The sequence below is a fragment of the Silene latifolia genome, chromosome 4 (genome assembly GCF_048544455.1).
Source record: "Silene latifolia isolate original U9 population chromosome 4, ASM4854445v1, whole genome shotgun sequence".
NCBI lineage: Eukaryota > Viridiplantae > Streptophyta > Magnoliopsida > Caryophyllales > Caryophyllaceae > Silene > Silene latifolia.
In genome coordinates this window covers 11,639,025-11,653,152 of record NC_133529.1, presented here as the reverse complement: position 1 = coordinate 11,653,152, position 14,128 = coordinate 11,639,025, and the positions used below count along the sequence as shown (strand labels likewise).

The 14,128-nt window shown below is 38.3% G+C and overlaps 1 protein-coding gene across 1 annotated transcript in view; it reads right to left on the bottom strand.

The window, feature by feature from the left end:
* Positions 1-2,821: 2,821 nt before the first annotated feature.
* The window catches only part of LOC141652952 (pentatricopeptide repeat-containing protein At1g33350), a 40,443-nt gene continuing 29,136 nt past the window's right edge, over positions 2,822-14,128 (bottom strand). The window contains exon 2 of the mRNA XM_074460573.1: positions 2,822-3,331. The gene's annotated coding sequence lies outside the window, so the exon portion shown is untranslated. The remainder of the gene's footprint in view (positions 3,332-14,128) is intronic.

The following is a 14,128-nucleotide window of genomic DNA, read 5'->3' as shown; positions in this document are numbered from 1 at the left end:
CCTTAATTTACTATACATAATATTCTTTCAATGGTGTTTTTTGATTGTTTTTATATGTACCAATAGATACTACAAGGGTCTTATGCTCAATCAGCAGGCTTACTTGAAGATGACGTCATTGTAGAATGTGACGGCAAACCTGTCAAGAGCTTCTTGCAGGTGACACCATCACTACAACCTGCTACCTCACTTTTGTGTAATCTCCTTTTTGTTATTATTTGTAGATTGTCGTTCGTTCTTCGGATAAGAATTCGTACCTTGGGGAAATTTGTTGTTACGACTATCACTACAACCTGCTTATTATTCGATTTAAGTCAATGGGTTGTCTTTCGTCAGCAAAATTGGCATTTATTGAGAATGATTGTGCTGATGGAACCTTTAAATTGCGCTCATATTCAACGAGAATTAAACATGGGGATGTTGCCATTGTAGTTGCTCGATATTTCTACGAGCCATATGATTTCATGGCCGCCCCTGGAACTTTCAGGTTTATTTATTTGCTAACATATATGCATATAAGTGTAATAATTGCGACCGAGAGATGCATAGAACTTTCAGGTTTATTTATTTGCTACCATATATGCACAGAAATGTAATAATTGCGACCGATGAGAGATGCATAAAAGTGTAATAATTGCGACTGAGAGAGTTATATATGACAGCATTTCTTTTGAAAAATCATCCGGAGTACATAACAATTTTTATACTTTTTTTCGAAAAATATTTGGAAATATAAATGAGCAAGACCTTTTATCTCCTCACCATCAAAATCACTTGTAAAATGATCGTATCTCATCTTTCGGTTGGTGGTTTCTTATTAATTTAAGTCAACTTGGTAATTGCAGCATGGAGCGTATTGATCCCGATAAATATGATTGTACTGACCTACTATCAGTTGGATGTAATACCAGTAGGGTATGTTTTTTTTAAATCTTTTCTTTTCATTGGTTGTTGATTTTGAGCTATTAACAAGCATATGATTAAGAGGTTTGTAACTCGATTTTTCTTCTTTCTTAGTGTGGCGATGGAGCACCCGTGGTTAACATTTCTGGAGAAGTTTTTGGCATCTCTTATTATGATCTTAGTGCCGCATCCCCATTCTTGCCAATGAATGTCGCATTCAAGTGGTGGAATCATTACAAACAATTTAAGTATGTAAACTTATCGATGACCTTTTATTTTTTTTTAATTTTGGGGATTGTGATTCATTTTAAGTATGTAAACAATATATGTCCATCTATATATCAATGACAAGATCAAGATTATGGGATACTAATGTTGAGATAATATCTGTATGATAGGGTATCACGCCGTCCATCGTATGGGTTTCCAGGCAGCCAATTTTATTAAGCTTTTCTTTCGTTCATAGAGAGATTTATAGGAACTTTTCCAGACTTCACCAATGGTGTTCGGGTGGAGAAGGTAAACATTTTCCTTAATTTACTACATTTTCATTTACTTACTATACACAATATTCTTTCAATGGTATGTTTTGATTGTTTTTATATGTACCAATAGGTACTACAAGGGTCTTATGCTCAATCAGCAGGGTTACTTGAAGACGACGTCATTGTAGAATGTGACGGCAAACCTGTCAAGAGCTTCTTGCAGGTGACTACACCATTGCTTTTATTTGATAATTGATATGATTCACAAAATCATTAAAAATATTGTAACAACCTGCGTTATAGTTGTGGGAACTTATGTGGGACAAGGCTAGTGATGTGGTGGAATTGGAAGTGGCCCGGGTTAGCGTCGAAGATACTGTAAACATTCATTTGGTTGTTGGTGAGGTTAAGCCGGATGAATTAAACAAGTAAGTTCTGATTTCAAGCCTACAAATCATCACCAAGTTTAAGTTGTTGAAATTATTTGGTTGAACGATGATTTGATGATTATATCTAATTTATATTGTCATTACTTTTAGCCCTACGTAATATAGTTTCATGCTTGATAAATGATACTCCGTAACTGATCTACTTTTGTTTTCTTAGGTGGCCTTGTTATGATTACAAATGATGAAGCTAGTAGACAAATATTAATCGAGATCAATCTATAACTTTTTGGGTAAGGAGTCTCTTTTTACTGGGTTTTACCGCTTCTATGTATTGATCATTCGATCTTTAATTGGTAACTTTGCATCTTGAATAGGGATATGTTCTTTCCTCTGGGGTCGGTTTTGGGCGAGGAGGGATTCAACTCTGGCACCGTGTGCTAATTTTCTTTGGAGTGATGTTGTTTTGATACCAACTTGAGGTTGCGTTTGCCGTTTGGACGCCCTACAATCCCCCTTACTATTAAGAGAATAAAAATTTTCTTATTTTTTCAATACATTATTACCTCGCCGCGAATGCTTTCTCGAAAAGGTAAACGGGCCAAAGAGTTTGCTCCATTCTCATAGGCAGGGATCGTACCCATGACCTCATGGTTACAGATGAAGTGAGAAACCACTATACCAAACTCATTTGGTTTAAAGACAAACAAATTGTACAGGTGATGCACGAATACAATTGAAAATTGCATACAAGTGTTCCTTTTTTACATCTGATGCGTGTTCCTTTTTTTCATTGCATAGGGAGTTAGGGTTGATACTTTGCATTTACCAACTCAGCCTGAATTAGACGAAAAAAAGGTCTTGAGAGCTACTAAGTGGCCTGAAACAACTAATATTGACTCGTACAACAAAAAAAAGCAAGTAAATATAGATGAAATATGTGTCATGCCTGAATACTTGATATTCGTATACGTATCCACGCGACCTGCACATTGTACTGATAAAATGAAAATAGCACGGATATTAAATGGCGTAGTAACCTGAATAACTAACCTCGAGTTAAGTAAAGAAGCATAATGTAGAATTAGGAGAGGCATTTACAGACATCAACATAGATAAAGAAGCATGATCTCAATCCCCAATTGTCCAGTTTTGTTTGCTCCAGTTATAACAAAAACACTCGGGTCATTCATGGCGATTTCATATTTCTACTCAACATGACTCTGTAAACCTATGGCCTTGATCAACATTCAACAACTTCAAACAGACTTTCAAGTGTGTTGTATATCTCCTCCGATATGATGGAGCCTGCAGTCAACCTCAATCCAGCTGAAGCATACCATTGTGACCACAAGCTGACAGTGCACACGCAAAACTAACCTCATTCGGTCTAACTTGCAACTCACATTATTCCACCATTCTTTTAAGAAATACCACCGCTTCTGGAAACAACCCGTTCTGAGTACACCCACCAATGATGGCATTCCAAGACGGAACATCTCTCTCAATCATGGCATCGTATCAAACAAAAGAAAAGCATTCCCCATCTCTCTTACCCTAGCATAACCAGAAATCGTGTTATTATTGTACTTTTAAAGGTAAATCAAACAAGAACTCACATGACCATATTTTTTCTTATTATCGCAAGGAATCGTAAAGATTCTCTTCACTAAACTGAAGACGTTATTCGGGGGTACCCGACTATCCCTTGAAGAAGTTCATTAATAGACTTAAAATTTGACTAGTGCTTAAAGGGATTGAAAGTACTACTCATATCAACAAAGTGCGCTTTCTTTTATAGTTATCCATGCAAAAGAACTACACGGTTAAACGTGCTTGGTTGGGAGTAACCTTAGAATGTATGACCTTCTAGGAAAGGGTTTGGGTCGAGGTGTTACAATGTCAGAAAAATAAATGTTGTTTTTGGAGTTGAATAGAGGGAGTAAATTCTATGTTATCTCCCCTTTTCTTTCGGGTACAAAAAAATAAGAAATAAATAATAATGAATAAAGTATTGTAAGTTGTAAAGTTTATAGAGGAGATAATAATATTAAAAAAATGATTATTATATAAGAAATGAATAAAGTAGTTGTTGACTTTTTAGGAAAGAGAAAATAACAAAGAATGATTAAAACTTACTAAAAAATGAAAGAAGAAAGATAATCGGACTTGTGTGAAAACAAATAAAGAGGAAAGATAATAAGGAATTGGAAAGAGTATATTAGAGACTAGTTAAATTTGTTTATCATTTCCATTTAGAATGTCTCATTAATTTGTTTACCTTTCTATAATAAGTATGTCTTAATGAGTTATTTGTTCATCCAATTTTATTATTTTTCATTTGTCATCTAATAACACTACCCTCAAATGGTCCATCCCCTTTCCTTAATTTTTATATTGTGCTTTTTCACATACGAATTTTACTTTTTTCACATATGTTTTTTTACAATTTTAACCTTGTTATTTCTAATTACTGTTTTTTTTTTAAATACAAAACCGTACAACCACCCGGCCACCACCACTACCTCCCAGCCGGTAAACACCCACCCTCCCCCAAAACACCGACCAGTCAATTCCAGTCCCACCGTATAGTGCGGCCACTACCAACAACATCGGCTCCAGCCAAGTTGGAACTAGCTATGAGGAGGACGTGATTTATTGGAACTGTTATTTATATTCCTATGCGAAAAGTGGGATCACTATAATGGTAGATTTACCGATTATCAAATTTACCAATTATCTTCTTCAATGGAATCTCATGAAAGAATACTCATGCGCAACAGGGTCGTCTTGGGGTTTTGGGACTCCATGTGCGAACTATAGATATGGGGCCCTATATAACATTATAAGAAATAAAATCTCCAAAAAGAAGTACATAAATGTAGATAGTAGGTCTTGATCCTCACATCTAGTATTTAGAAAACCAATTACTATCTAGCAAGACACTATCTTTCATTAAACATTTAAGGGATTGCATTTATTTATTCTTACTTTTTACTTTGATTTCTGGCCCAAAAAATTGGGAGCCATGTGCAGTCGCAAACCCCGCACAGGCCCAAACACGGCCCTGGTGCACAATGATGATTGCTATATTTCTCAATGTAGGAGATTGGATGATGCCATTACAGTTTATAAACCCCAATTCACTCTCTAACAAACTAATAAACTTTTTTTATAAGTTAAATGTAACTAGTATAGACCCGATGCGTGCTACATCACGGTAACTTTTAGATGTAATTGTTAGAGAAGTTTGCATTTAGAATATTAGTTTCAACTCATTTTTAGTTTTTTGGGGACCATGTTGATAATATTTCATATTAAAGTAAATAAAATAAGAAGGTCAACACTTTTAATCCGAATAAATTAATGAATTTTACTCGAATTACTTTGTCAAGTTTATTCAGAAAATAAATATTGTCATCAGATCAAATATGTATTTGTAATAAACTTTGTTATTTATATTTTAACTTAATACATACAAAATGTAAGTTGATAAAAAATAATTACGACAAAGATTCCATAAGAAGTAGATTTGCGTAACTTTAGTGTGTAACTGATGAATGATGATAATTATAGAGATGATTTCATAATAAATTAGGCGAGTTTTATGCCATACGTAATCCATAGATTAAGGTGATGATTGCATAATAATTTTAGTGCGTAATTATGGACATTGTATAATAATATTCTTATTTAGTGGGCTGTTAATCTGTTATCCATTCTCATTCTCATTCTCAATGATTTAATATCCAAACAATATAGGCCTATATAAGGATCATGCAACTTAGGCAGGAAAACAACTAAGGGCCGTTTGGTTAGAGAAAAGGGAAAGGGAAATGAAATTAGAAAGGGCAAGAGAGGGAAAGGTAAAGGATTACCTAAAACTTAACTACTTGTTTTATTAAATCAAGAAATTGATGTGTGGTGGGTTGTGGTTTGTTTTGGTGTGCGGGTGGTGGTGGTGGTGGTGGTGGTGGTGGCGTCATTGTGGTGATGGCAGTGGGGTGGTGGTGATGGTGGCGTCATGGTGGTGGTTTATTTGGGGTGGTGGTGGTGGTGGTAGCGGTGGCGTCGTGGTGATGGTTGTGGGGTGGCTGTAATACTACGGTTTTATGAGTCTTTGAGTACTCTATCGAGTAGGGCTTACTCTGTCGAGTAAGTAGTTTTTGACGCAAATCAGTAGTCTGCCTGTAGGGTACTCGATCGAGTAAGTTGGGTACTCGATCGAGTAGGGGGCACTCGATCGAGTAAGTCACTTACTCGATCGAGTAAGTGTGTTTTACGGGTTTGTTTTGATGGGTTTTGCTAATAACGCGAGATTAATATAAAAGGCTTCCGTCATTTTCTTTAATCACTTTTCACCTTTCTAAACCCTTCAAAAGAAAAAGAAGTTACGTAGTTCCCTCTCGTCGCGTTGTTGGCAAATCCTAACGGCTAGAGTCATCGGATCGTTGTGTTCTTTACGCCGTTGAGACCGTCGTATTGTGGGTAAGGTCCTAGTACAATTTTTATGTTGTTTCATTGATTTTAGTTGAAACACTAATTGGGTAATTTGGGGGTTTTGGGAGTATTGTGTTTATTAGATGTTGATTGTATGATTGTATGTTTGATAGGAGGTGATTGTATTGAAGAACGACTTTGATTAGCTGCTAGACCGTCTGTGGTGGTTGCATTCCAGATAGGGTTTCCCTACTCAGTATTAGTTACATGATGTGTGTGGTGATTGCGCTGTAGTTAGTGATTGTTGATTGATTCAGACGGTTGTGATTTCATATTGTTGATTGATTCAGACGGTTGTGATTTCATATTGTTGATTGATTCAGACGGTTGTTGATGTTGTATTGTGGTTGCTGTTTATCTGTCTGTGTTCTTCGGGGTGCGTCTCTGGCTGAGTGGAGTCACTTGCGGGAGTGGCTTCACGCCCTTTATTCGCCTTCTGTGGAACCCGCCACAGAATGGATGTGCACATTAATGAACATGGGTTTATCGCTCGATAGAGATGAGCGGGGCTTAGGTGGGAACGGCTGCGGTCCCCCACTGGCGGCGAGGAGTATCTGTTGCGATGGGTACTCTGGCAGGGCTACACACTTTAGTGTGTAGTCAGTTATGAGGTGACTGGAGATGGAGACTGGGATTGTGTGTGAGCTGTTTGTATGATTGTTTCAGTGTGGCTTTGATTGTGTAATTAGTACTGACCCCGTTTAAATGTTTTTAAAAACTGTGGTGATCCATTCGGGGATGGTGAGCAGTTATTGAGCAGGTATGATATGACGCGTATGGGATAGCTGGGATGAGTCATCACGTGGCATTTAGAAGTCTTCCGCTGTGTCAGACGATGTTTTATAGCTTTGATAGTTTTATCAGTAGACCGTCTGAGAACCTTGTATTTCTTTTTAACAGTTTTGGTGTCGAACATGTAATCACTTTAAACTATATTGTTATTTAAATTATGTTTCTTCATTGTCATTTGCTTATCATTGCCTCGGGTAACCGAGATGGTGACGTTCTTATACCTTAAGTGGTCCTGGTAAGGCACTTGGAGTATGTGGGTGTCACAAAGTGGTATCAGAGCGACGATCCTGAAACCTGTAACTAATGAACCTAATGAATATAGGGAGTCAAATTAAAATGAACCTGGGGTAAAAGTTATAGGAGCTAATGCAAAGGCTTGGGAGACGTCCTAAAGCCGTGAACTCGCCCTACAATTTTTGAACCGGTCACCATGGGATATGAGTCGGGATCGCTATGGGTTTATCTTGTGAATTGTGTGCCTATATAGTAATGTGTGGCATGAATCAGTGGATGTATGTATGTGGAGAATGGGGAATGTGTAGAGAAAGATGATAATGAGGTGATGTTATACATTATTGATTGAAAGCATGATAGTTGTGTAGAAGTTTTTTTACGATATGGCAATATAGAAATACGGAAAGAAAATTTGTTTGGTTTGAATTATACATAGAGTTGTATATATATATATATATATATATATATATATATATATATATATATATATATATATATATATATATATATATATATATATATATATATATATATATTGTTGGTAGTGTTGTACGAGTTTATATAGCTGAAAGTTTGAGTAAGAGCATGAATAATTGGTGGAAAAAGATGAATAATTGTTGCATGATAATATAATTTCTGATAAAGCATGTTGTATGATGGAAGAGATTTTATAATGTTGTTATGCTTGTAACATGTGAATAGGAGACTTGATGTTATATATTTGTGATTTTGTTTACGTAAAGTTATAAAATAAAAACATGTAAGTAATACATGCTTGGTAAGTTGAATGATGTATGTGAATAATGGATGTTGTTGCTTGGCTTTTGAAGATAGTAACATGTGGTTAGGGATGCTGGTTTTATGAGTATCAAGTTGTTTTGTTTACCTTGTTGTCGTTTAAGTTGTTTGGAAGTAAAAATCAAGTGGTTATGTTATTCGATTATAGAGAGGTTGTCTTTAAACTGTTATAACTTGAGATGTATAAATGATTTTAATGTGATTCCAGTTGGAGGTGATAGCTTGTTCTTTTACGATTCTAACGATTGGTCACACGCCCAAAACGACCAAGAAACGAGTGAGTTATGACCATTTTACGAAAACTGGACAGTGCTGAGAAATGCGTAGGGTACTCGATCGAGTGGCCCTCACTCGATCGAGTGCACCTCTTGTTACTCGATCGAGTAGCCCTTACTCGATCGAGTAGCCCTGGTAATTTGTTTTACGTGTCTCTGACCTTCACCTACTCGATCGAGTAAGTCTTTTACTCGATCGAGTAGCCTGTACTCGACCTAGTGACCCCTGTTTTAGGTCATATGCTTATCTTTTGATTTCGTTGCATATTATGTTTAATTCAAAGGTATTATTTTTGCTTCTTTATGCATTATTTTACATGTATGTTGATCCTGATGCGTAAGTTACCCAATCTTATGGTGTAGTGAGTGGCACCTATGGTGAGTATGAGTTCGGTGGAGAGGACATGAGTTATATGTGGTTGTGATAGATAGAGGAAAAAGAAAAGGAAGATCGGTATGGCTTATTAAGGCATAGAACATGTTTTGTGAGACGAGATGAGTGATATGATTGTGTGTTGAGTAATGTAAAAGTAAGCGAAGGTGGGCAAGGGGTGATATAAGTTTATGGAACGTGAGAATGAAAAGGTGGAAATGAGAGATGCAAATTGTACGTGGTAACTTTGGATGTTTCAGGATTATGAAGGGAGGTAGTTATGACTCGGTTGGTTAAGAATATATATAATTGTAGATACCCGTATCCGTCGATATTGGAATTTATAGAGAACCCGACAAACACCCGATGATGATAGGACACATGTATTCTTTAGTTGTCATTGTCATTATTTGGAGCTCGTTTTACGGGGTAGAATGGGCGTCGTCGATGAAGTATTTTATTAATTTAAATGATATTTAAATTAATGTTTTTTAGTGAGTTCATTTTATTAATTTAAATGATATTTAAATTAAAGTTTGTTTTTTAAAGTAATTTCAATTTAATTTATCCTATTTTGAATTTATTTTTTCCAAGTTTATTTTATTGAAAATAAAATAAATATTTGATTTGAAAAATCATTTTATGAGTATATTTGATTTGAAAAGTCATTTGTTTCAATTTATTAATTGATTTGAAAAATCGATTTTTAAAAGCGAGGAACTCGTTTTTTGCATCGTGTGTTTGGAGCTCGGTTTTAGCCCGTTTTTTAAGCCCGTTTCTTTTGCGAATTGGCACGAATCTCGAGTACACTAACCCACCTATACCAATACCCATCAACCCATGTTCGAACCCCCATACCATGGCCCAAAATTCTCGTTCAAAACCAACCCCAAGCAGCCCGCACCAAACCGCAAACAGCCCCTGTTTTGCGAGCCAATTCCCGAGCCCAAACCCGCTCCAAACACTACCAAGATCCGTACCCATTAACCCTAACCCATACCCTAGTATCCTACCCATATTATCCTAGCTTAATCACCAAGAAATCTCCCAAAACGAACCCTAGAAACCCCTCCCAAAACCGATGGACAGCAGCTATGTCCATTGAGCCCGATTTGCCTCCCCTCCCTTTTAACCTATTTTAACTCCTTATAAATACCACCCCTTCACCATACAATCATTCCTCTAAGTTCTTCATACATCCAACCATCACCCATAAGCTTTAAACCTCAGAAACAAACCCTAAACATCCTCCAAAAACCCTACACAAAACCGACACACAAACAGAAACTGTTTGTGTGCCTCCTTCGAAAATCATCTCGTTCCTCCATCAAATCACCATAAAAATTCGAGTTTCTTGTTCCTAATTAACCATACAACATCCATACACATATTAGATAAAGAATCACGAGCCAAATTGCCCTTGAGAGTACACGAAATCCCTCGAAAAACAGAGTGAAATAACACTCTGTTTTCGCGGTTTTTTTCCTTGTCTGTCCAGTTCTGTTTGTGCTCGTTTTTCGTGCCCAATAACCCAAATCGAGCAGGGGTTGCTTTAATATCCTTGTTCTCCTCTCTTTCTAGTTTTCAAAACATCTTTCGGATCGAATTTTCGTCGTGAAACGAGGGAGATATCACTGTTTTAAAACTGCTGTCCAGAAACTTTCCAAAACGCGCGTGTGCTTTGTTCTTCGTCGACGACGGCCTCTCGAGATAAAATCTACCTTCGATTACGACCCAAGACGGTGTCAACGATACATGTAGGTTGAGGGTGCATCAAATCCCCTTCTCTTTCCTTTTTATTTCGTTTTCTTTTATGCTTTTTTTTTTAGTTTGTTTTTTCGTTTGTTTTGCTTGTTTATCGTTTGTTTTAAATTAACATTGAAACTAGTTAGTTCGAGTATGAGTTAAAGTACCACCATGAACACCCGCGTTGACTTGAGATGGGAAAAGAAACCGCTCCTTCTGTCGGTCGTACACACCCCGTCTCATTTACATATCCTCGTGTTCAAGGTAGGGCATAATTAAAACGAGTTGTCTAACTTTCATCGCTTTCGACCCCTTTTCTGTTTCGGCCAAATCGATGGACCCTAGGACCCATTGCATGTTAGTTTAACCTCTGATTGTTAACCTATGACGTAATTAGATGATTTTAAATCAATTCAATAATCTAATTAGACACCTTAGGTGGCTTTGACATAGCTTTTAAAATCAACTAACGATTTCTGTAAATAATTGAATGCATCTATCTCTTTCACCTAATTTCTCGCTAGTATGAGAGTGCGTGATTAGCACCTTCTCATTGACACTCGATGAGTTAAATTAATTAGCGAATTTGACCTAAATAGACCCTTTAGGCCGTGTAGAAGGCACCATAACGCGACAATCAATCAACATCGTTTTAACTCGTTTTCTGACCTTGTTTTCGATTCCTTTTCGCAATCATTCGATCTAACTAATGAATCTAACTTAGGAACTAGGTTGGCTCTGGTTGGGCCGTGGTTGGCCGTGCGTTTGGCCGTGTATTTGGCCTCCCCTGTTTCGTTTGTTTTTGCATCGTTCGTTCTTTATTCGTTTTATCGCTCGTATTTAATTTATGTTTCTTTGAGTCACGTTTTGTAATCTATTTGTAGTTTGTTCTCCTTTTTGAGTCAAAACCCTTTTTGAAAACCTTAGTTTTATTTGGTTAGACGGTTGTTCCCAATGCTTGTAGGAGCGTAGTAAACCGCATGTTGTTTAAAACACCATGGCCCGGTTTATGCTAATACATGCTTTGGTGCATAGCCCAATGTCTAATCCGATGGGATTAAGTGAGGGCACGCAATACGAGGAGGGACCCACGGCCGTGTGTCATGTAGGCCGTGAGTCACTTCCCCCATGTGCACGGTTTTCAAGGCCGTTTGGCCGTGTGTTTTGTGTCGCGTTTTGAGTCGTTTGTAGCAATTGTATTTAAATCGAGTTGTAATTTACTTATTGTTGTGTCGGCATGAAATGCCTGGTTTGTAATAGGTAGATCCCAACGGCTCCCCCATTCCCCCTAAGCCTTGTTTGTTTACTTTGTATGTTGTTTAGATTAATCAACCCACATGCTAAATTACAACTTTGACAAAGTTAGTTTAGTTGCATCTAAAACGACATAGAAATTGTTGTCACATGATAGGGTTAAAACAACGTTTGCATATCATACATCGCAATAGCTATGACCTTGTTTGAAATCCGACACTTGACTTAGTAGAGGCCGTTATCGACGGGCGGGGTTGGGTGTCCTTATGGGCTTCCCAACACGTACCCTCACCCTTACTCAAGATCTATGGTTTGTGGATCCGTCTAAATACCATTGGATTACGAGAGTCATTCAAATCGAGTGATATAGGGTACAAGTCTTTATCTTTAATCACTCGTAGTCGATTGGCTTTATGCTTTTCGATGAAAGGTGTAAAGTTGACTTGAACGGTTCCAAGTTCCCAAAAAACTTGGTGGCGACTCTAATATGTCTTAATTCGATTCGAAAGAACCTCGAGTCGATTATGTCAGGTGTGGATCCCTCGGACGCAGTTCCCGAGGGCCTTGTCCACAGTTCGCCAACTCCACTGGGGAAAAGAGGACTAGTTACACTGTGTTTCTAGGGTCTTTTCCTCCGAGGTGAAACTTGAAAAGAAAGTGTTGGAAAGTAAAACATTACTCATAGTGCTACGATTCATGCATAAACCCTTAAGGACTTGCCCGGGCCGTCCCAGCGTTTCTTCGTGATGCGTGGGGGGCGACGTCCCACTATGCCAGGAAGCTGCACATTGCTCGCTTCCACTTCGCCTCGCGTGGTTCTTGGGAATGGGGACCGTCTTCTAGGTACTTTACCTTAAGACGCCTCGCTTTATAAGACCGCAAAAGGATGGAGGGCATAGACCTTCTTGTAGAAGACTTGCCGAGACTTAGAGATGTCTAGGAGCATACATCCTTATAACATGAGAATGACAATGTGCAATATGTTTTCCCGAGTCCTTTTTTTCGAAAATTCCAAGTCCTTTTCAAAACCGAACTTTTGAACAACTTACTTTCAAACCTAGCATGATTTTCAAAACGCGAATGCTGCCCAAATAGGACTAGAATTTCGCCCAAATTGAGCTTTTATAGCCGGCATGCTGCCCATTTCAAATCTCATTTTCAAATCAATCCTTCGTTTTTCAAAATCAATCCAAAATGTTTCCCGAACCTCAACCAAGCATGAAATGCGTCAAGTCGTGTCCGGGTCATGGCCGTGTTAGGCCGGGTTTGTTTCAAGAGTCTAGAACACGACCTTGTTGGGTCACCCAAACTCACCTCTTGGGCTTCGAGTCATGTTGGTCGACCTTTTGGTCTAGAATAGTCCACAAAAAACGTCCAAGCTAGGCCTTATGGACGTTTCACTCGAACCCCTGGGCTATGTTAGCCCAATCACGGGTTTAGTCACACCCAGTCCAGTTTAGATTCGAGTTATGACAGTTTGAGTCATGTCGTTTTGTCGAGTCTAAAATGAACCGATGTCTAAATCAAACCGTGAGTCGAACCTTTTGGTTAGTCAAGCTCAAGTCAAGTCTTTGTTTGAGTCAAGTTGAGGTCGAGTCCTTAAGTGTGCAGGGGCTCTTACTTTAAATATTGACTCAGTACGGGGTTTTCTTGTAGAAAGGCCGCCCAAAACCCGACGTCAAGCAATGGAAGATGTCATAACTGACCATCGAGGCCGTGAACCTCATGATGACCCGAATGGAAGCAATCGAATCTAGGCTGAGTGAAGATTCACCTCCACCTCCTCCACCACTGACTGATCTGGAGAAACGGTTCAAGTTCATCGAAGACCGTTTGAAGCTCTCCCAGGGGAAGAACATCCACTATGAGAATGCTAGGACCTATGCCCCAGTTCAGGACAAGCTGCCCACGAACATGGTACTCACTGACATCCCCAAGTTCAAAGGCATCAAGATCCACCACCATGTTAAGGCCTATAAAGGGTACTTAGCACTAAAGGGAGTACCTGCTGATATGCTCTCTGAAATCTTCGCCCAATCTCTGGGTGAACACCCAAAGGCTTGGTTCTACAATCTTGACCTCAAGAACTTCCCCACTTTCGAAGATATTACGGTGGAGTTCTGTAAGCACTATGCTGACAATGTTGAGATTCAAACCAACATAAGAACTTTGGAGGTTATGACACAGAAAGAGAAAGAGGGATTTACTGAATTCCTCGCAAGATGGCGCGCTGAAAGCGTGAAGCTAGCTAAGAAGCCTGATGAAGTTGAAATGGTGGATAAGTTCGTAAAGAATCTACGACCTGTTTACCGCAATGCTCTGAAATACCAAAACTTCGGTTCTTTCAAAGAATTGATAAGGATCGGGATAAAGGTAGAGGAC